The sequence below is a fragment of the Microtus oregoni genome, unplaced genomic scaffold, assembly GCF_018167655.1.
Source record: "Microtus oregoni isolate MIOR12 unplaced genomic scaffold, Mior012 000019F_ref0000042, whole genome shotgun sequence".
Taxonomy (NCBI): domain Eukaryota; kingdom Metazoa; phylum Chordata; class Mammalia; order Rodentia; family Cricetidae; genus Microtus; species Microtus oregoni.
Window position 1 is genome coordinate 8,266,494 of NW_024543078.1, and position 21,849 is coordinate 8,288,342.

At 41.2% G+C, this 21,849-nt stretch overlaps 1 pseudogene; it reads left to right on the forward strand.

Annotated features, from left to right (window-relative positions):
- The first annotated feature begins 2,007 nt into the window (after positions 1 to 2,007).
- On the forward strand, positions 2,008 to 3,976 carry LOC121459723 (annotated as a pseudogene).
- Positions 3,977 to 21,849: the final 17,873 nt, after the last annotated feature.

Consider the following 21,849-nt stretch of genomic DNA (forward strand, 5'->3'; position numbering starts at 1 on the left):
ATAACTGTGCAGTTCTCAGACCTCAGCAAGACCTCTGAACTACAACACCCTCCAAGGTTCAGGGACTACTCTGGAAGAGAGAGGCAGAGGTTGTAGATGGTTTCTGTAAAATGGTGTCAAGGACACAATGATCATCACACACAGGAAGGGGTTCTTAAGGCCCCACCCTCAGTGAGGGACTTTTCTTAATGTGTGCTGGGGGATGGGATGCCATAAAAATACAGAAAAAGGAAATTCACATAAGCAGCCACACTTTAACTCTTTGGATTTTAAGGCCAATAGAGTAGTTTGGGTGGTGCTTTTTACTTATGTTAGAGTTGAGTATGGAAACCTCAACAAGGCTGGTCTGTGACTTAGAAAATCCACTAAAATTCATTGACGCCTATTATTGAACTCCAGTTCCTAAAACTGTAATGGCAGGCTCAGATACCCAGAAAGGGGCTCAACCTGGACTTTGGAGGATTTTTGGAGGATAGATAAAAGCCAACATCGCTTAAAAACTTGTGAAGCTAGATCCTCTACCCAAAGGTGTCATTTCTCTTATCACTGGAAGTAGGGAATATTGGCTGCCTGTGGTGTCTATTACCATAATAAGGTACAGACCGGCCTCTAGGCTCCTTCAGTAGCACAAGTACCTGCTGTACAGTTCAAAGTCCATGCTAGTGTTCTAGATCTTCTTCCCTCCTGCCCTCCCCTGACCTTCCTCTCTTTCAGAAGAATCCCTACCCCAGCTTCTCATTCTCTTTCTAAACCTATCTCTCTGTCTCCTCCTGTCTCTATGTTCCTCTCCCTCTTTCTGTGTCTCCTCCTCTGTCTCTCTCCCTCTGCCTCTCCTTTTTCTTCTTTCATAGTCAGGTGTTCAGCCAACATCTGTTCCTGGTCTGTCTGATTTGATATGCCACTATCTGTTCTATCTCTGATAGGTATTATAGAAGCTTTCTCCTTAAACATGTCACCAAGACATCATGTCAACAGTTTGTACAATACCAAGAAACAGTTTAAAATATTTTTAAAACATTTTAATGAAAAAACTATTATATAGTGAAATCAGTATATATGGTATCAAGAAATATTTAACATCAAACATTGACAATTTCAGGAATATTTTAGAAAATTTATGTTGTTGACATTGCTCCTCATAGGCTCCAGCAGCAACTAAAAAGAAAAGCAAGAATTGTCAGTAGTATCAAGAACATCATTTGTGGCAGTGTCAGGATGAGCAATAACAGAGGCATCACCAGTAGAATCTTATGTAGTATCATGTCACAAGGAATGCCATTGTATTTGAGAAGTGGTGACAATGTGGAGCCTTATTTCATTGGTTTTATTCTCACATGTTGCTTCTTTGGGGGTGTTTATTTCCAAAATGATGCTATCCACATAAGTCACAGTTTATGGACAGAGAAAAATAGAAACTAATATCTAACAGTTACATTTCTCTGCTTAGCCATTCAGACAATACAAGTTTCATGTTAGATGTATTTTCAATATGATTGGAAAAGATAAGCATTTTTTCTAGTTTTAGGTAATAGCTAAAGAGTCCTATATATAGCACAAAATTTAGTTATGATATGTATTGGTGCCAAAGAGAATTGGGTTTCTAGTGCATAAGTCATCATCTATTTAAAACCACTGCTGTGGTCTAACTTACCTTGTTAAACTCATTTTAATGCATGTCACATGTTAAATTAGGTTGAATACCCACATCATCACTGTTGATACAAATTTCAAAAACCATATTCCGGTGGTTATCATCAGCAGTGCCATTGTTGCTTCCCAAAGTGGCAGAACCTTGGAGTGAGTTGCATAGTGGGTGTATTCAGCTGGACTGGTAGCACTGAAATCCTCATTAGCACTCTGAGGGTCGAAAGCGTCACCTGGCACATGAACAAGAGCAGATTCCTGATCAGTAGTGAAGCTATCACACTTGTGTTCTCTTAGAAGCAAGTTTCAAGAACAGGGTCAGAATGTTGCCGAGGAAGAGTGAATGAGGAGGAAGGAGAGAAAATGGTGTCCACGGATTACAGTACCTACAGCCAAGCTGCAGCCCAGCAGGGCTACAGTGCTTACACAGCCCAGCAAACTCAAGGATATGCACAGACCACCCAGGCCTATGGGAAACAAAGCTATGGAACCTATGGACAGCCTACTGATATCAGCTCAGAGCACTGCCACCTACAGGCAGACTGAATATGTGACTTCTTATGGACAGCCTCCCACTGGTGATACCACTCCAACTGCCCCCAGTCATACAGCCAGACTGTTCAAGGATGTGGCACTGGTGCTCATGACACCACCACTGCTCCAGTCACCACAACCCAAGAACCTTGTGCAGCTCAGTCTGCATATGGCACCCAGCCTGCCTACCCAGCCTATGGCCAGCAGCCAGCAGCTGCCGCTGCACCTGCAAGACCACAGGATGCAAACGAGCCCACTGAGACTAGTCAACCTCAATCTATCACAGGGGTTTATAACCAGCCCGGCCTAGGGTATGGACAGAGTAATTACAGATATCCCCAAGCACCTGGGAGCTACCCCATGCAGCCAGTCACTGCATCTCCACCCTATCCTCCTACACATCTTATGCTACACATCCTATCTTCCTCTTCACAAGCAACTAGTTATGATCAGAGCAGTTAATCTCAACAGAACATCTATGAGCAACCTAGCAACTATGGACAGCAGAGTAGCTATGGTCAACAAAGCAGCTATGGGCAGCAGCCTCCCATTAGTTACCCCCCTCAGACTGGGTCCTACAGCCAGGCTCCAAGTCAATATAGCCAACAGAGCAGCAGCTACAGGGAACAGAGTTCATTCCGACAGGACCACACCAAATGGTGTCGGGGGCAGGAGTCTGGAGGATTTTCCAACCAGGAGAGAACCAGAACATGAGTGGCCCTAATAACCGGGAGAGGAGAAGAAGGGGATTTAATCATGGAGGCATGAGCAGAGGTGGGCAGGGAGGAGGATGCAGTGGAATGGGCATTAGAGACCAAGGTGGCATCAATAAGCCTGGTGGACCCATGGATGAAGGACAAGGTCCTGATCTAGGCCTTCTTATAGATCCTGATGAGGATTCTGACAACAGTGCAATTTATGTGCAAGGTTTAAATGACAATGTGACTCTGGATGATCTGGCAGACTTCGGTAAGCAGTGTGGGGTTGTTAAGATGAACAAGAGAACTGGGCATCCCATGGTCCACATCTATTTGGATAAGGAGAGAGGAATGCCGAAAGGGGATGCCACGGTGGCCTATGAAGATCTGCCAACTGCCAAGGCTGCTGTGGAATGGTTGGATGGAAAGGATTTTCAAGGAAGAATACTTAAAGCTTCTCATGCGCGAAAGAAACCTCCAAAGAATAGCATGTGGAGTGCCATGACACCTCGTGAGGGGAGAGGAATGCCACCACTGCTCCGTGGAGGTCATAATAGCTCATGAGGTCCCAAAGGACCCATGGGTTGCATGGGAGGCATTGGAGGAGACAAAGGGGCTTCACCCCATGAAAACACTGGGGCTACTTAGGAACCCCCATGTGGAGGAGGAAATGTCCAGCAATGAGCAGGAAATTGGCCGTGTCCCATGCAGGTATGTGGAACTCAGAAAATGAACTGGAGAACAGAATGCAACCAGGGTAAGGCCCCAAACCTGAGGGCTTCCTCCCGCAACCCTTCCAACCTCCGGGATGAGATAGTGGCCAAGGCTGCAGTGGTGGCATGCAAGGAAGAAGAGGTGTCCATATGGACCAAGGTGGTCCTGGAGAATTGTTCCGAGGTAGCAGTGGTGGAGGCACATATGACTTCAGAGTTGTCCGAATATTGGAACGAGTTAGCTTTGGTGGAGGAACATGACATGGTCCTGTGGGCCCTCCTGGACCATTGTTGGAACAGGTGGACTGAAGAAGATGTGGACCTGGAGGACCTGCGTAAGTGGATAAAGGCAAGAACAGTCAGGAACTTAGAGACCGGCCCTACTAGAGAGACCTGCAGAGCTACATGGATGACCAGATTTATTTTTTAAAACCAGAAAATGTTTTAAATTTATAATTCCACATTTATAATGTGGCCACGAAGTCATAATTATTACTGTGTGTACTTTAGTATTTTCAGCATTTGTGAAGAAGTATTAAAACAAGTTAAATGGTAGGTGACTGAGTTTTTTTTTTCTTTTAAAGATGCCTGTTTTAAGACATAACAATGGGAACCCCTTGTGAGCATACTCAGTATCATTGTGGAGAACCGAGAGGGCCCCTTCTTGTAACAAAATTCATGGTTGTGAATGTTTTCAAATACATTCCAATTTTTTTTAACTGTGAAATAATTAATGTTGCAGAGGGTCCATGTTGTCTCCAGTGTGGCTACCAAGAGGAAGCTCAGAGTCAGCATGTGGCCTCCCCTTGCATGCCAAGGGTAAGTCCTAAAGAACGTTTGTGATCCATTGTGGTGTCGTGAAGTGTAATTTTCTCTGAATCCTAAAGAATGTCACGTCTGTGACTTGTACCTGGAGATGAAGGTAACTCAGTGTTGGCAGTAAGCAGGGGCACAATGACATCCTCATCCTTTGCAGGACGAAATTCTTCTTTCTTGGTTTCTTCAACCTTTAAGGAAAGTTTGAGATGTAAGATTTCATTAAAATGTCACTAAGTTTTATTCACTTTAGAAGAACTTATCTGTTAATGCCAGGGTCCTGATTTATAGTCCCCAAATATTTGTTTGCTCAGCGAAATTTTATCACTGTAACTACTGTTATTGTGTAACCTTTGCTTCCTTTCTGTTTGATTCAAAGCCCAGAGTTTGAGAACCTTAAAAGGGGACTTGCTCAGCTTTATGTGTGTGTGTGTGTGTGTGTGTGTGTGTGTGTGTGTGTGTTAAGGGGTGGGAAGAGAATAAACTTCACAAGGTGGCTCTCTGTTTTCACCTGGTGAGGCTGCCATGCTGGCATGCAGCGAGGAGGATGCAGACTTTCTGCATGTGGTGGTCCTGCAGAAATGACCCGAGGTAGCACTGGTGGAGGCACATATGGCTTCAGAGTTGTCAGAATCTTGGACCGAGTTAGCTTTCGTGGAGGAACATGACATGGTCCTGTGGGCCCTCCTGGACCTGCAAGAGAACAGTCAGGAACTTTGATATTGGCCCTACTAGAGAGACCTGCAGAGCTGCATGGATGACCAGATTTATTTTTTAAAACCAGAAATGTTTTAAATTTAGAATTCCACATTTATACTATTGGCCACAAAATCATGATTATTACTGTGTGTACTTTAGTGTTTTCACCATTTGTGAAAAAACATTAAAACACGTTAAATGGTAGTTGACTGAATTATTTTTTCTTTTAAAGATGCTTGTATTAAGACTTAACAAAGGGAACCCCTTGTGAGCATACTCAGTATCATTGTGGAGAACCGAGAGGGCCCCTTCTTGTAACAAAGATCAGGGTTTTGATTGTTTTCAAATACATTACAATTTTTTTTAAACGTCAAATAAATAATGTTTCAGAGGGTACATGGTGTCACCAGTGTGGCTACCAAGAGGAAGCTAAGAGTCAGCATTCGGCCTCCCCCTTGCATGCCCAGTGTAAGTCCTAAGGAACGTGTGTGATCCATTGTAGTGTTGTGAAGTGTAATTTTCACCGAATCCTCTGTGACTTTTACCTGGAGATGAACGTAATTCAGTGTTGGCGGTAGAAAGGGGCACAATGCCATCCTCATTCTTTGCAGGATGAAATTCTTCTTTCTTGGTTTCTTCAACCTTTAAGGATAGTTTGAGATGTAAATTTTCATTAAAATGTCACTAAGTTTTATTCACTTTAGAAGAACTTATCTGTTAATGCCAGGGTCTTGATTTATAGTCCCCAAATATTTGATTGCTCAGTGAAATTTTATCACTGTTACTACTGTTATTGTGTAACCTTTGCTTCCTTTCTGTTTGATTCAAAGCCCAGAGTTTGAGAACCTTAAAAGGGGACCTGTTAAGCTTTATCTGTTCGTGTGTGTGTGTGTGTGTGTGTGTGTGTGTGTGTGTTTGGGGGTAGGCAGAGAATAAACTTCACAAGGTGGCTCTCTGTTTTCACCTGGTGAGGCTGCCCTGGTGGCATGCAGTGAGGAGGGTGCGGACTTTCTGCCTGTGGTGGTCCTGCAGAAATGACCCGAGGTAGCACTGGTGGAGGCACATATGGCTTCAGAGTTGTCAGAATCTTGGACCGAGTTAGCTTTCGTGGAGAAACATGACATGGTCCTGTGGGCTCTCCTGGACATGCAGAGATAACAGTCAGGAACTTAGATACCGGCCCTACTAGAGAGACCTGCCGAACTACATGATGTCAAGATTTAGTTTTTAAACCAGAAATGTTTTAAATTTAGCATTCCACAGGTATAATATTGGCCACATGTCAGGATTATTACTGTGTATACTTTAGTATTTTCACCATTTGTGAAGAAACATTAAAACAAGTTAAATTGTAGGTGATTGGGTTTTTTTTTTCTTTTAAAGATGCTTGTTTTAAGACTTAACAATGGGAACCCCTTGAGAGTATACTCAGTATCATTGTGGAGACCCGAGAGGGCCCCTTCTTGTAACAAGATCATGGTTTTGATTATTTTCAAATACATTCCAAATTTTTTTTAAATGTCAAATAAATAATGTTTCAGAGGGTACATGGTGTCACCAGTGTGGCTAACAGGAGGAAGCTCAGAGACAACATGTGGTCTCCCCATTGCATGCCCAGTGTAAGTCCTAAGGAACGTGTGTGATCCATTGTAGTGTTGTGAAATGTAATTTTCTCCGAACCCTCTGTGACTTGTACCTGGAGATGAGGGTAATTCAGTTTTGGCGGTAGACATGGGCACAATGACATCCTCATCCTTTGCAGGATGAAATTCTTCTTTCTTGGTTTCTTCAACCTTTAAGGAAAGTTTGAGATGTAAATTTTCATTAAAATGTCACTAAGTTTTATTCACTTTAGAAGAATTTATCTGTTAATGCCAGGGTCTTGATTTATAGTCCCCAAATATTTTTTTGCTCAGCGAAATTTTATCACTGTTACTACTGTTATTGTGTAACCTTTGCTTCCTTTCTGTTTGATTCAAAGCCCAGAGTTTGAGAACATTAAAAGGGGACCTGCTCAGGTTTATGTGTTCGGTGTGTGTGTGTGGTTAGGGGAGGGCAGAGAATAATCATCACAAGCTGGCTCTCTATTTTCACCTGGTGAGGCTGCCCTGGTGGCATGCAGCGAGGAGTAGGCAGACTTTCTGCCTGTGGTGGTCCTGCAGAAATGACCCGAGGTAGCACTGGTGGAGGCACATATGGCTTCAGAGTTGTCAGAATCTTGGACCGAGTTAGCTTTCGTGGAGGAACATGACATGGTCCTGTGGGCCCTCCTGGACCTGCAGAGAGAACAGTCAGAAACTTAGATAACGGCCCTACTAGAGAGACCTGCAGAGCGGCATGGATGACCAGATTTATTTTTTAAACCAGAAAATGTTTTAAATTTAGAATTCCACAATTATACTATTGGCCACAAAATCATGATTATTACTGTGTGTACTTTAGTATTTTCACCATTTGTGAAGAAACATTAAAACACGTTAAATGGTCGTTGACTGAATTTTTTTTTCTTTTAAAGATGCTTGTTTTAAGACTTATCAATTGGAACCCCTTGTGACCATACTCAGTATCAATGTGGAGACCTGAGAGTGCCCCTTCTTGTAACAAAGATCATGGTTTTGATTGTTTTCAAATACATTACAATTTTTTTTAAACGTCAAATAAATAATGTTTAAGAGGATACATGGTGTCACCAGTGTGGCTAACAAGAGGAAGCTCAGAGTCAGCATGTGGTCTCCCCCTTGCATGCCCAGTGTAGGTCCTAAGGAACATGTGTGATCCGTTGTAGTGTTGTGAAGAGTAATTTTCACCGAATCCTCTGTGACTTGTACCTGGAGATGCGGGTAATTCAGTGTTGGCGGTAGGCAGAGGCACAATGCCATCCTCATCCTTTGCAGGACGAAATTCTTCTTTCTTGGTTTCTTCAACCTTTAAGGCAAGTTTGAGATGTAAGTTTTCATTAAAATGTCACTAAGTTTACTCACTTTAGAAAAACTTATCTGTTAATGCCAGGGTCTTGATTTATACTTCCCAAATATTTGTTTACTCAGTGAAATTTTATCACTGTAACTACTGTTATTGTGTAACCTTTGCTTCCTTTCTGTTTGATTCAAAGCCCAGAGTTTGAGAACCTTAAAAGGGGACCTGCTCAGCTTTATGTGTGTGTGTTTGTGTGTGTGTGTGTGTGTGTGTGTGCTCAGCGGTGGGCAGAGAATAACCATCACAAGCTGGCTCTCTATTTTACCTGGTGAGGCTGCCCTGGTGGCATGCAGCGAGGAGTAGGCAGACTTTCTGCCTGTGGTGGTCCTGCAGAAATGACCCGAGGTAGCACTGGTGGAGGCACATATGGCTTCAGAGTTGTCAGAATCTTGGACCGAGTTAGCTTTCGTGGAGGAACATGACATGGTCCTGTGGGCCCTCCTGGACCTGCAGAGAGTACAGTCAGGAACTTAGATACCGGCCCTACTAGAGAGACCTGCAGAGCTGCATGGATGACCAGATTTATTTTTTAAACCAGAAAATGTTTTAAATTTAGAATTCCACATTTATAATATTGGCCACAAAATCATGATTATTACTGTGTGTACTTTAGTATTTTCACCATTTGTGAAGAAACATTAAAACAATTTAAATGGTAGTTGATTGAGTTTTTTTTTTTTTAAAGATGTTTGTTTTAAGACTTTCCAATGGGAACCCCTTGTGAACATACTCAGTATCATTGTGGAGATCCGAGAGGGCCCCTTCTTGTAACAAAGATCATGGTTTTGATTGTTTTCAAATACATTACATTTTTTTAAATGTCAAATAAATAATGTTTAAGAGGATACATGGTGTCACCAGTGTGGCTAACAAGAGAAAGCTCAGAGTCAGCATGTGGTCTCCCCCTTGCATGCCCAGTGTAAGTCCTAAGGAACATGTGTGATCCGTTGTAGTGTTGTGAAGTGTAATTTTTTCCGAATCCTCTGTGACTTGTACCTGGAGATGAAGGTAATTCAGTGTTGGCGGTAGACATGGGCACAATGACATCCTCATCCTTTGCAGGATGAAATTCTTCTTTCTTGGTTTCTTCAACCTTTAAGGAAAGTTTGAGATGTAAGTTTTCATTAAAATGGCACTAAGTTTTATTCACTTTAGAAGAACTTATCTGTTAATGCCAGGGTCTTGATTTATAGTCCCCAAATATTTGTTTGCTCAGCGAAATTTTATCACTGTTACTACTCTTATTGTGTAACCTTTGCTTCCTTTCTGTTTGATTCAAAGCCCCGAGTTTGAGAACCTTAAAAGGGGACCTGCTCAGCTTTATATGTTTGTGTATGTGTGTGTGTGTGTGTGTGTGTGTGTGTGTGTGTGTGTGTGTTTAGGAGTGGGCAGAGAATAACCATCACAAGGTGGCTCTCTGATTTCACCTGGTGAGGCTGCGCTGGTGGCATGCAGCGAGGAGTAGGCAGACTTTCTGCCTGTGGTGGTCCTGCAGAAATGACCCGAGGTAGCACTGGTGGAGGCACATATGGCTTCAGAGTTGTCAGAATCTTGGACCGAGTTAGCTTTCGTGGAGGAACATGACATGGTCCTGTGGGCCCTCCTGGACCTGCAGAGAGAACAGTCAGAAACTTAGATAACGGCCCTACTAGAGAGACCTGCAGAGCTGCATGGATGACCAGATTTATTTTTTAAACCAGAAAATGTTTTAAATTTAGAATTCCACATTTATACTATTGGCCACAAAATCTTGATTATTACTGTGTGTACTTTAGTATTTTCACCATTTGTGAAGAAACATTAAAACACGTTAAATGGTAGTTGACTGAATTTTTTTTTTTCTTTTAAAGATGCTTGTTTTAAGACTTAACAATTGGAACCCCTTGTGAGCATACTCAGTATCATTGTGGAGACCTGAGAGGGCCCCTTCTTGTAACAAAGATCATGGTTTTGATTGTTTTCAAATACATTACAATTTTTTTTAAACGTCAAATAAATAATGTTTAAGAGGATACATGGTGTCACCAGTGTGGCTAACAAGAGGAAGCTCAGAGTCAGCATGTGGTCTCCCCCTTGCATGCCCAGTGTAGGTCCTAAGGAACATGTGTGATCCGTTGTAGTGTTGTGAAGAGTAATTTTCACCGAATCCTCTGTGACTTGTACCTGGAGATGCGGGTATTTCAGTGTTGGCGGTAGGCAGAGGCACAATGCCATGCTCATCCTTTGCAGGATGAAATTCTTCTTTCTTGGTTTCTTCAACCTTTAAGGAAAGTTTGAGATGTAAGTTTTCATTAAAATGTCACTAAGTTTACTCACTTTAGAAAAACTTATCTGTTAATGCCAGGGTCTTGATTTATAGCTCCCAAATATTTGTTTACTCAGTGAAATTTTATCACTGTAACTACTGTTATTGTGTAACCTTTGCTTCCTTTCTGTTTGATTCAAAGCCCAGAGTTTGAGAACCTTAAAAGGGGACCTGCTCAGCTTTATTTGTTTGTGTGTGTGTGTGTGTGTGTGTGTGTGTGTGTGTGTGTGTGTGTTTAGGGGTTGGCAGAGAATGAACTTCACAAGCTGGCTCTCTATTTTTACCTGGGGAGGCTGCCCTGGTGGCATGCAGCGAGGAGGATGCGGACTTTCTGCCTGTGGTGGTCCTGCAGAAATGACCCGAGGTAGCACTGGTGGAGGCACATATGGCTTCAGAGTTGTCAGAATCTTGGACCGAGTTAGCTTTCGTGGAGGAACATGACATGGTCCTGTGTGCCCTCCTGGACCTGCAAAGAGAACAGTCAGGAACTTAGATACCGGCCCTACTAGAGAGACCTGCAGAGCTGAATGGATGACCAGATTTATTTTTTAAACCAGAAAATGTTTTAAATTTAGAATTCCACAATTATAATATTGGCCACAAAATCATGATTATTACTGTGTGTACTTTAGTATTTTCACCATTTGTGAAGAAACATTAAAACAAGTTAAATGGTAGTTGATTGAGTTTTTTTTTTTTTAAAGATGTTTGTTTTAAGACTTTCCAATGGGAACCCCTTGTGAACATACTCAGTATCATTGTGGAGACCCGAGAGGGCCCCTTCTTGTAACAAAGATCATGGTTTTGATTGTTTTCAAATACATTACAATTTTTTTAAATGTCAAATAAATAATGTTTAAGAGGATACATGGTGTCACCGGTGTGGCTACCAAGAGGAAGCTAAGAGTCAGCATGTGGTCTCCCCCTTGCATGCCCAGTGTATGTCCTTAGGAACGTGTGTGATCCGTTGTAGTGTTGTGAAGTGTAATTTTTTTCGAATCCTCTGTGACTTGTACCTGGAGATGAAGGTAATTCAGTGTTGGTGGTAGACAGGGGCACAATGACATCCTCATCCTTTGCAGGATGAAATTCTTCTTTCTTGGTTTCTTCAACCTTTAAGGAAAGTTTGAGATGTAAGTTTTCATTAAAATGGCACTAAGTTTTATTCACTTTAGAAGAACTTATCTGTTAATGCCAGGGTCTTGATTTATAGTCCCCAAATATTTGTTTGCTCAGCGAAATTTTATCACTGTTACTACTGTTATTGTGTAACCTTTGCTTCCTTTCTGTTTGATTCAAAGCCCAGAGTTTGAGAACCTTAAAAGGGGACCTGCTCAGCTTTATATGTTTGTGTATGTGTGTGTGTGTGTGTGAGTGTGTGTGTGTGTGTGTTTAGGGGTGGGCAGAGAATAACCATCACAAGGTGGCTCTCTGATTTCACCTGGTGAGGCTGCCCTGGTGGCATGCAGCGAGGAGTGGGCAGACTTTCTGCCTGTGGTGGTCCTGCAGAAATGACCCGAGGAAGCACTGGTGGAGGCACATATGGCTTCAGAGTTGTCAGAATCTTGGACCGAGTTAGCTTTCGTGGAGGAACATGACATGGTCCTGCGGGCACTCCTAAACATGCAGAGAGAACAGTCAGAATCTAAGACACCGGCCCTACTAGAGAGACCTGCAGAACTACATGGATATCCAGATTTATTTTTTCAAACCAGAAATGTTTTAAATTTAGCATTCCCCATGTATAATGTTGGCCACAAGTCAAGATTATTACTCTGTGTACTTTGGTATTTTCACCATTTGTGAAGAAACATGAAAACAAGTTAAATATTAGTTGATTGAGTTTTTTTTTTCCTTTTCAAGATGCTTGTTTTAAGATTTAACAATGGGAACCCCTTGTGAGCATACTCAGAATCATTGTGGAGAACCTAGAGGGGCCATTCTTGTAAAAAACTTTATGGTTGTGAATGTTTTCAAATACATTCCAAATTTTTTTAAATGTCAAATAAATAATGTTTCAGAGGTTACATGGTGTCACCAGTGTGGCTAACAGGAGGAAGCTCAGTGTCAGCATGTGGCCTCCCCTTACATGCCCAGTGTAAGTCCTAAAGAACGTTTGTGATCCATTGTGGTGTCGTGAAGTGTAATTTTCTCCGAATCCTGAAGTATGTCACCTCTGTGACTTGTACCTGGAGATGAAGGTAATTCAGTGTTGGCAGTAGGCAGGGGCACAATGCCTTCTTCATCCTTTGCAGGACGAAATTCTTCTTTCTTGGTTTCTTCAACCTTTAAGGAAAGTTTGAGATGTAAGTTTTCATTAAAATGTCACTAAGTTTACTCACTTTAGAAAAACTTATCTGTTAATGCCAGGGTCTTGATTTGTAGTTCCCAAATATTTGTTTACTCAGTGAAATTTTATCACTGTAACTACTGTTATTGTGTAACATTTGCTTCCTTTCTGTTTGATTCAAAGCCCAGAGTTTGAGAACCTTAAAAGGGGATCTGCTCAGCTTTATGTGTGTGTGTGTGTGTGTGTGTGTGTGTGTGTGTGTGTTTAGCGGTGGGCAGAGAATAACCAACACAAGCTGGCTCTCTATTTTCACCTGGTGAGGCTGCCCTGGTTGCAAGCAGCGAGGAGTAGGCAGACTTTCTGCCTGTGGTCGTCCTGCAGAAATGACCCGAGGTAGCACTGGTGGAGGCACATATGGCTTCAGAGTTGTCAGAATCTTGGACCGAGTTAGCTTTCGTGGAGGAACATGACATGGTCCTGTGGGCCCTCCTGGACCTGCAAAGAGAACAGTCAGGAACTTAGATACCGGCCCTACTAGAGAGACCTGCAGACCTGCATGGATGATCTGATTTAGTTTTTAAAACCAGAAAATGTTTTAAATTAAGAATTCCACACGTGTAATGTTGGCCACAAGTCATGATTATTACTGTGTGTATTTTAGTATTTTCACCATTTGTGAACAAACATTAAAACAAGTTAAATGGTAGTTGACTGAGTTTTTTTTTTCTTTTAAAGATGCTTGTTTTAAACTTAACAATGGGAACCCCTTGTGAGCATACTCAGTATCATTGTGGAGAAGCTAGAGGGCCCCTTTTTGTAACAAAGATCATGGTTTTGTTTGTTTTCGAATGCATTCCAATTTTTTTTATCTGTCAAATAAATAATGTTTCAAGGGTACATTGTGTCACCAGTGTGGCTACCAAGAGGAAGCTCAGAGTCATCATGTGGTCTCCACCTTGCATGCCTAGTGTATGTCCTTAGGAACATGTGTGATCCATTGTAGTGTTGTGAAGTGTAATTTTCTCCGAATCCTCTGTGACTTGTACCTGGAGATGAAGGTAATTCAGTGTTGGCGGTAGACAGGGGCACAATGACATCCTCATCCTTTGCAGGATGAAATTCTTCTTTCTTGGTTTCTTCAACCTTTAAGGAAAGTTTGAGATGTAAGTTTTCGTTAAAATGTCACTAAGTTTTATTCACTTTAGAAGAACTTATTTGTTAATGCCAGGGTCTTGATTTATAGTCCCCAAATATGTGTTTGCTCAGCGAAATTTTATCACTGTTACTATTGTTATTGTGTAACCTTTGCTTCCTTTCTGTTTGATTCAAAGCCCAGAGTTTGAGAACCTTAAAAGGGGACCTGCTCAGCTTTATGTGTGTGTGTGTGTGTGTGTGTGTTTAGCGGTGGGCTAGAGAAAAATCATCACAAGCTGGCTCTCTATTTACACCTGGTGAGGCTGCCCTGGTGGCATGCAGCGAGGAGTAGGCAGACTTTCTGCCTGTGGTGGTCCTGCAGAAATGACCCGAGGTAGCACTGGTGGAGGCACATATGGCTTCAGAGTTGTCAGAATCTTGGACCGAGTTAGCTTTCGTGGAGGAACATGACATGGTCCTGTGGGCCCTCCTGGACCTGCAAAGAGAACAGTCATGAACTTAGATACCGGCCCTACTAGAGAGACCTGCAGAGCTGAATGGATGACCAGATTTATTTTTTAAACCAGAAAATGTTTTAAATTTAGAATTCCACAATTATAATATTGGCCACAAAATCATGATTATTACTGTGTGTACTTTAGTATTTTCACCATTTGGGAAGAAACATGAAAACAAGTTAAATGGTAAGTGATTGAGGTTTTTTTTTTTTAAAGATGTTTGGTTTAAGACTTAACAATGGGAACCCCTTGTGAGCATACTCAGTATCATTGTGGAGAACCGAGAGGGACCCATCTTGTAACAAAGATCATGGTTTTGATTGTTTTCAAATACATTACATTTTTTTAATGTCAAATAAATAATGTTTCAGAGGGTACATGGTGTCACCAGTGTGGCTAACAAGAGGAAGCTCAGAGTCAGCATGTGGTCTCCCCCTTGTATGCCCAATGTACGTCCTTAGGAACATGTGTGATCCGTTGTAGTGTTTTGAAGTGTAATTTTCTCTGAATCCTCTGTGACTTGTACCTGGAGATGAAGGTAATTCAGTGTTGGCGGTAGACATGGGCACAATGACATCCTCATCCTTTGCAGGATGAAATTCTTTCTTGGTTTCTTCAACCTTTAAGGAAAGTTTGAGATGTAAATTTTCATTAAAATGTCACTAAGTTTTATTCACTTTAGAAGAACTTATCTGTTAATGCCAGGGTCTTGATTTATAGTCCCAAAATATTTGTTTGCTCAGCGAAATTTTATCACTGTTACTACTGTTATTGTGTAACCTTTGCTTCCTTTCTGTTTGATTCAAAGCCCAGAGTTTGAGAACCTTAAAAAGGGACCTGCTCAGCTTTATATGTTTGTGTGTGTGTGTGTGTGTGTGTGTGTGTGTGTGTGTGTTTAGGGGTGGGCAGAGAATAAACTTCACAAGCTGGCTCTCTGTTTTTACCTGGGGAGGCTGCCATGGTGGCATGCAGCGAGCAGTGGGCAGACTTTCTGCCTGTGGTGGTCCTGCAGAAATGACCCGAGGTAGCACTGGTGGAGGCACATATGGCTTCAGAGTTGTCAGAATCTTGGACCGAGTTAGCTTTCGTGGAGGAACATGACATGGTCCTGTGGGCCCTCCTGGACCTGCAATGAGAACAGTCAGGAACTTAGATACCGGCCCTACTAGATAGACCTGCAGACCTGCATGGATGATCAGATTTATTTTTTAAAACGAGAAAATGTTTTAAATTAAGAATTCCACACGTGTAATGATGGCCACAAGTCATGATTATTACTGTGTGTACTTTAGTATTTTCGCCATTTGTGAAAAAACATTAAAACAAGTTAAATGGTAGGTGATTGAGTTTTTTTCTTTTAAAGATGCTTGTTTTAAGACTTAACAATGGGAACCCCTTGTGAGCATACTCAGTATCATTGTGGAGAACCTAGAGGCCCCCTTTTTGTAACAAAGATCATGGTTTTGTTTGTTTTCAAATACATTACAATTTTTTTTAACTGTCAAATAAATAATGTTTCAAGGGTACATGGTGTCACCAGTGTGCCTAACAAGAGGAAGCTCAGAGTCAGCATATGGTCTCCACCTTGCAGGCCCAGTGTATGTCCTAAGGAACGTGTGTGATCCGTTGTAGTGTTGTGAAGTGTAATTTTCTCCGAATCCTCTGTGACTTGTACCTGGAGATGAAGGTAATTCAGTGTTGGCGGTAGACATGGGCACAATGACATCCTCATCCTTTGCAGGATGAAATTCTTCTTTCTTGGTTTCTTCAACCTTTAAGGAAAGTTTGAGATGTAAATTTTCATTAAAATGTCACTAAGTTGTATTCACTTTAGAGGAACTTATCTGTTAATGCCAGGGTCTTGATTTATAGTCCCCAAATATGTGTTTGCTCAGCGAAATTTTATCACTGTAACTACTGTTATTGTGTAACCTTTGCTTCCTTTCTGTTTGATTCAAAGCCCAGAGTTTGAGAACCTTAAAAGGGGACCTGCTCAGCTTTATGTGTGTGTGTGTTTGTTTAGCGGTGGGCAGAGAATAACCAACACAAGCTGGCTCTCTATTTTCACCTGGTGAGGCTGCCCTGGTGGCATGCAGCGAGGAGTAGGCAGACTTTCTGCCTGTGGTGGTCCTGCAGAAATGACCCGAGGTAGCACTGGTGGAGGCACATATGGCTTCAGAGTTGTCAGAATCTTGGACCGAGTTAGCTTTCGTGGACGAACATGACATGGTCCTGTGGGCCCTCCTGGACCTGCAGAGAGTACAGTCAGGAACTTAGATACCGGCCCTACTAGAGAGACCTGCAGAGCTGCATGGATGACCAGATTTATTTTTTAAACCAGAAAATGTTCTAAATTTAGCATTCCACAATTATAATATTGGCCACAAAATCATGATTATTACTGTGTGTACTTTAGTATTTTCACCATTTGTGAAGAAACATGAAAACAAGTTAAATGGTAGGTGATTGAGTTTTTTTTTTTTTTTAAAGATGTTTGGTTTAAGACTTAACAATGGGACCCCCTTGTGGGCATACTCAGTATCATTGTGGAGAACCAAGAGGGCCCCTTCTTGTAACAAAGATCATGGTTTTGATTGTTTTCAAATACATTACATTTTTTTAATGTCAAGTAAATAATGTTTAAGAGGATACGTGGTGTCACCAGTGTGGCTAACAAGAGGAAGCTCAGAGTCAGCATGTGGTCTCCCCCTTGCATGCCCAGTGTATGTCCTAAGGAACGTGTGTGATCCGTGGTAGTGTTTTGAAGTGTAATTTTCTCTGAATCCTCTGTGACTTGTACCTGGAGATGAAGGTAATTCAGTGTTGGCGGTAGACATGGGCACAATGACATCCTCATCCTTTGCAGGATGAAATTCTTCTTTCTTGGTTTCTTCAACCTTTAAGGAAAGTTTGAGATGTAAATTTTCATTAAAATGTCACTAAGTTTTATTCACTTTAGAAGAACTTATCTGTTAATGCCAGGGTCTTGATTTATAGTCCCCAAATATTTGTTTGCTCAGCGAAATTTTATCACTGTTACTACTGTTATTGTGTAACCTTTGCTTCCTTTCTGTTTGATTCAAATCCCAGAGTTTGAGAACCTTAAAAGGGGACCTGCTCAGCTTTATATGTGTGTGTGTGTGTGTGTGTGTGTGTGTGTGTGTGTTTAGGGGTTGGCAGAGAATAAACTTCACAAGCTGGCTCTCTATTATTACCTGGGGAGGCTGCCCTGGTGGCATGCAGCGAGGAGTAGGCAGACTTTCTGCCTGTGGTGGTCCTGCAGAAATGACCCGAGGTAGCACTGGTGGAGGCACATATGGCTTCAGAGTTGTCAGAATCTTGGACCGAGTTAGCTTTCGTGGAGGAACATGACATGGTCCTGTTTGCTCTCCTGGACCTGCAGAGAGAATAGTCAGGAACTTAGATACAGGCCCTACTAGAGAGACCTGCAGAGCTACATGGATGACTAGATTTATTTTTTAAAACCAGAAAATGTTTTAAATTTAGAATTCCACATGTGTAATGTTGGCCACAAGTCATGATTATTACTATGTGTACTTTAGTATTTTCACCATTTGTGAAGAATCATTAAAACAAGTTAAATGGTAGTTGACTGAGTTTTTTTTTAAAGATGCTTGTTTTAAGACTTAACAATGGGAACCCCTTGTGAGCCTACTCAGTATCATTTTGAAGAACCGAGAGGGCCCCTTCTTGTAACAAAATTCATGCTTGTGAATGTTTTCAAATACATTCCAATTTTTTTTAACTGTCAAATAATTAATGTTGCAGAGGGTCCATGTTGTCTCCATTGTGGCTACCAAGAGGAAGCTCAGAGTCAGCATGTGGCCTCCCCTTGCATGCCCAGTGTAAGTCCTTTAGAACGTCTGTGATCCATTGTGGTGTCGTGAAGTTTAATTTTATCTGAATCCTTTAGAATGTCACCTCTGTATCTTGTACCTGGTGATGAAGGTAATTCAGTGTTGGAGGTAGGCAGGGCCACAATGCCATCCTCATCCTTTGCAGGACGAAATTCTTCTGTCTTAGTTTCTTCAACCTTTAAGGAAAGTTTGAGATGTAAGTTTTCATTAAAATGTCACTAAGTTTACTCACTTTAGAAGAACTTATCTGTTAATGCCAGGGTCTTTATTTATAGTCCCCAAATATTTGTTTGCTCAGCGAAATTTTATCACTGTAACTACTGTTATTGTGTAACCTTTGCTTCCTTTCTGTTTGATTCAAAGTCCAGAGTTTGAGAACCTTAAAAGGGGTCCTGCTCAGCTTTGTTTGTGTGTGTGTGTGTGTGTGTGTGTGTGTGTGTGTTTAGGGGTGGACAGAGAATAACCATCGCAAGTTGGCTCTCTGTTTTCACCTGGTGAGGCTGCCCTGGTGGCATACAGCGAGGAGGATGCGGACTTTCTGCCTCTGGTGGTCCTGCAGAAATGACCCGAGGTAGCACTGGTGGAGGCACATATGGCTTCAGAGTTGTCAGAATCTTGGACCGAGTTAGCTTTCGTGGAGGAACATGACATAGTCCTGTGTGCCCTCCTGGTCCTGCAGAGAGAACAGTCAGGAACTTATATACCGGCCCTTCTAGAGAGACCTGCAGAGCTGCATGGATGACCAGATTTATATTTTAACACCCGAAAATGTTTTAAATTTAAAATTCCACATTTATTATGTTGGCCACAAAGTCATGATTTTTACTGTGTGTACTTTTGTATTTTCATCATTTGTGAAGAAACATTAAAACAAGTTAAATGGTAGTTGACTGAGTTTTTTTTTCTTTTAAAGATGCCTGTTTTAAGACATAACAATTTGAACCCTTTGTGTGTATACTCAGTATCATTGTGGAGAACCTAGAGGGCCCCTTTTAGTAACAAAGTTCATGGTTTTGATCGTTTTCAAATACATTACAAATTTTTTAAACTGTCAAATAAATAATGTTTCAGATTGTCCATGTTGTCTCCAGTGTGGCTACCAAGAGGAAGCTCAGAGTCAGCATGTGGTCTCCCCTTGCATGCCCAGTGTAAGTCGTTTAGTACGTGTGTGATCCATTGTGGTGTCGTGAAGTGTAATTTTCTCCAAATCCTGAAGAGTGACACCTCTGTGACTTGTACCTGGTGATGAAGGTAATTCAGTGTTGGCGGTAGGCAGGTGTACAATGCCATCCTCATCCTTTGCAGGATGAAATTCTTCTTTCTTGGTTTCTTTAACCTTTAAGGAAAGTTTGAGATGTAAGTTTTCATTAAAATATCACTAAGTTTTATTCACTTTAGAAGAACTTAATTGTTAATGCCAGGGTCTTGATTTATAGTCCCCAAATATTTCTTTGCTCAGCGAATTTTTTTCACTGTAACTACTGTTATTTTGTAACCTTTGCTTCCTTTCTGTTTGATTCAAAGCCCAGAGTTTGAGAATCTTAAAAGGGTCGTGCTCTGGGTCATGTGTATGTGTGTTGTATCTCTGTATGTGTGTGTATGTGTATTTGTCTTTCTGTTTGTGAGGTTCAAAGAAGACCTTCAGGAATGGCTCTCTACTTTTCCTTGTTATGAGATGATCTTTCAGTGATTCACGTGCTCTTCATTTTCCATTCTGGTTGCTTTTTAGGTTTCAGGGCTGTTCTACTCTCTGCTTCTAATCGAGATATCAGCATATTGGGATTATGTATGTCAGACACTTGCTGTTTATTGTATTCTCTGATATGGAACTCAGTTCATTAGATTTACCATTTCGTGGTCTGACCTGTTCGCCTGTGTGTATGTGTTTCTGTGTTTGTGTGTGTTTTCTACCTTTTTTGAAAATTGACTGTGTTTGTGAGGGGAGAGAGTTGGAGATAGAGACAGAGATTGGTTTTTAACAGTTCAGAATGAATATGGAGTAAACTCATTGAGATGTGTGGGGTTTTTTTTTTCCTAGGCATAGCATCATCTTTGTGCCTTTGGGGCCTGTGTCCTTTCTCAGCATGTCTGGCTGACCTATTCATGAAGTCTCCTACTTAATATTCTGTTAGCATGGGGAACTGATATTATCTCGCTGAGATTGGTGATTTTATACTCATTATGCTGCAATTACCAGATAATGAATTCTGGAGAACTCATGTATTAATATCGTTGTATGCAATTCTAACCCCAGAAAAGTGATGTCTGCTTTTATTTCAGTCGCATTTTTGAAGGATAGAAACCACTGATTTTTTGCTTTTGTTGCCTTAAGAATATGCTAATGTCTTAATCTGTTAGTGATATTGTGGTTTGTAGTCTAATCCTTTGCTTATCCAAGATGTTGTTCTCTTCATGCTGAGGGCAACACTCCATGGTTGCCACATTCATCACATTACCATTGACTTTCTGTATCAGCCAAAAACCTCTGCATTAGTCTAATAATTCTATTTGTATTAATCATGTTACTTTGTATGCTAATGAATTTTCACTGAAATCTTGGAAGATGTCTGGCATGTGAATGTCTGCTCATTAAAATCTTTTGAGATCTATCTCCCTGCTAAGACCTCCCTTGACCAATTACTCATTTGATCATACATCATAGCTAATAATCATTTAGAAGCCAAATTGGATTAGGCCTAAAAGACAGAACACTTGAGTTTAGTTTTAAAAATATTAAAATTACAGTTACCAATGGTTTCATTGGGTGTAATAATTATGTCGAATCTGCCCCTGTCTCTCCTAATGTTGAACTGAGATGCTTCAAGGTAATGAGCTACCTCTTAACCATTTGTATTGGAGATTGGTAAGTGGTGTAAGTAAGGTCTACAAACAGAACTAGCTCTTTTACTTGCTTTACACCTTATCTTGAATTTTGCATGAAAATTGATGGAGCTAGAAAACATTATTTTGAGTGAGGTAACCTAGACACAGAAAGACAATTATCACATGTATTCACTCATAGGTGGTTTTTAAACATAAAACAAAGAAAGCCAGCCTACAAACCACGATCCCAGAGAACTTAGACAACAATGAGGACACTAATAGAGAATTGTATAGATCTAATCTTCACGGGAAGTAGAAAAAGACAAGCTCTCCTGAGTAAATTGGGAGTATGGGGGAGAGTTGAAGGGGGAGAAGCAGGGAGGGGAGCAGAGAAAAATGTAGAGCTCAATAAAAATCAATAAAAAACACAAAAGAAATTTGTCCATTTCCTTTACATTTTCCAATTTTGTGGAGTACACGTTTCAAGTATGATCTGATGAGTCTCTGGATTTCCTCAGTGTCTGATGTTATGTCCCCCTTCTCATTTCTGATTTTGTTAATTTGGATATTCTCTATTTTTCTTTTGGGTTCTTTAGATAAGGGTTTGTCTGTATTGTCGATATTCTACAAAAAAAAAAAGCAGCTCTTTGTCCCACTGACTCTTTGTATTGTTTTCTTTGTTTCTGTTTTATTGATTTCAGTCCTCAATTTGATTATTCCCTGCCATCTCCTCCTCCTGGGTGAGTTTGCTGTTTTTATTCTACAGCTTTCTAGTCTGCCGTTAAGACTGTAGTGTGAGATTTTTTTCAGGTTCTTTATGT